Here is a 1,967-nt window from a genome sequence, read left to right as displayed (position 1 = left end):
AACATGGGTGAACATGCGAATGCTTATATTTTAAATGGACCTTCGCTTTCTGGAAGTTGTGCTGGGCACTTGTCTTGGGTAGTATCCCTGGTCTCCTTTCTAGAATTGAGTCATGAAGGAGTCACAGGGAAGCACACAGAAAGGGCTCACCAAAAGGTTAAGATGGGAGGGGGCTACATAATTGTGAAAGTTTGGAGGCTTGGGGTTTGAGGGGGGCATTGTGATAGTTTTTTTTAAGACATCAATTACAGGAGATTAATGCCATTAGCCATCAGGCAGACAGCAGTAATTGGGCACTTTCAGGAACAATCAGTCCCATTCGGTAGTGTGGGGTCTCTTCTGAAAGAGTTCAGAGGAGGGAGGTGGGGGAGTAGATTGGGTTTTTTTTTCCTTTTTTCTCACAGTTTTCTGATATTGGGCATGACCAGTGAGCACTGTTACAGAATGTCTGATGGTCCACAAGGACTCTTCCTGATCTGTCACTCCTGTGGTGGGCAAGACAGGGAAGACAAGGTGTTTCTGTAGTTCTGGAAACCAAATTACTGCAGTGACTAGAATTGTCACAGTTCAACCAAAACGGAGATTTTCAAAATGGCACGTCCCTGGCTAACACCTGCGTCCTGTGAACAACACAGCCAAACGAGCTCATCATAAGGATATTTTCTTTCTTCTTAGAAAAGAAAATTGCAGGTATCATTAAAGAGAAAGCCAACAGACAACAAAGAAAAGAGCCTGCCCCCCTCCCCCCCCCCCCCGGGCACTGCAGGTGTGGCTGCTGTGTCCCATGTGTGTCAGCAGGTGGCAGAGGGGAGAGAGACAATGTCTAGGCTCAGTGTAAACCCGACCTGCAAACACCCGAATGACCAGTAGCCTAACATTTCCCTGAAAGAAGCAAGCCTGAAGTGGCTACCAGTCTGGTGCCAGGCAGGACCTGTTTAGTCTTCCAGGATAACATGTAGACAGCCGTTCCAATTTGGGGCTGTGATCTACACATCAGATCTTAGCGCACATCTCTGGCTGGTGACATGGATCCTCTCTGGGATCCATGTTGGGGCCCAGCTATGGTACCCTGTCTTCCGGTTGATCCCTCAGCATGTCCAGGCGCCTTCACTGCACAGCCGGCTGGACAGATGGAGTGGAGTCTGGAATGGGTGGGGTCTATGGGATCCCAGTCTGACTGGGAGTGAGTGCCAGCGAGAAGAGAGGAGTCCTTCTCCTAGGTAGGATCTTCAGTAAGACAGCTCTCCAGACGATCTTAGCTTGTGTGTATACCTTCATTCGGGGTGGGTTTGTACACATACACTTTATTTGGGGTGGTCCAGGGCTATGTATGAACCTTGGAAAGTGGGAAGGAGTTTTCAAGGTAAATGTAAAATCAATGGCTAGAGTTTAAGGTACCTTGAATGCTTTATTTGTTTGGAGAGGCATTCCAGGACTCCCAGGTACTTGCTGGTTGGGTGCTTATTGGGAAAGAAGAAGTTGAACTTGTAGGTCTACCAAGGACAACTTTTCCAGAACAGAGGATGTGGTAGATGGGGCTCACGGGGCAAGGTGAGAGACAGGGAAGCCCTGCTGGTAAAAGGAGTCTTCCATTTTGGGTTGAACTCAGTGGAGCTACCTGGTCATGGTAGACTGTGTGCGACCTTAAGTACCAGGGGTTCTTCACGGTCCCCTTCCCATCTCTGAATGTCCTTATGCTCATCTGTGAGATGGGAGAGATCTGACATCCAGTGATCTGTGTGATCCTCTATCTTCAGTTTCCTGCTGAGTTCAAATAACCCAGGAAGGAGAGACCAAATAACCCATGGAGCCAACATCCATTGTTCGTCTAGGTGACACAGATGCGTGTGAACCATCTTGAGCCTTCTGCCTCCTTCTCAGGGAGCACCGTGGCTGTGGTCCCACTTGCCACCATGCAATCTTGCTGTGCTTTAGCGCAACAAGCATGAAGAAGGACAGGAACATAA

At 48.7% G+C, this 1,967-nt stretch overlaps 1 non-coding gene across 1 annotated transcript; it reads left to right on the top strand.

Moving 5' to 3' along the window:
• The first annotated feature begins 744 nt into the window (after nucleotides 1-744).
• On the top strand, nucleotides 745-879 carry LOC115031017 (small nucleolar RNA SNORA17). Its single transcript, XR_003836606.1, has one exon. It is a non-coding gene; the product is annotated as a small nucleolar RNA SNORA17 (small nucleolar RNA).
• Nucleotides 880-1,967: the final 1,088 nt, after the last annotated feature.

This window comes from Mus caroli, unplaced genomic scaffold, assembly GCF_978045245.1.
Source record: "Mus caroli unplaced genomic scaffold, Mus_caroli_1 scaffold_6, whole genome shotgun sequence".
Lineage (NCBI taxonomy): Eukaryota > Metazoa > Chordata > Mammalia > Rodentia > Muridae > Mus > Mus caroli.
The sequence above is the reverse complement of the archived record's forward strand: the minus strand, read 5'-3'. Positions and strand labels throughout refer to the sequence as shown.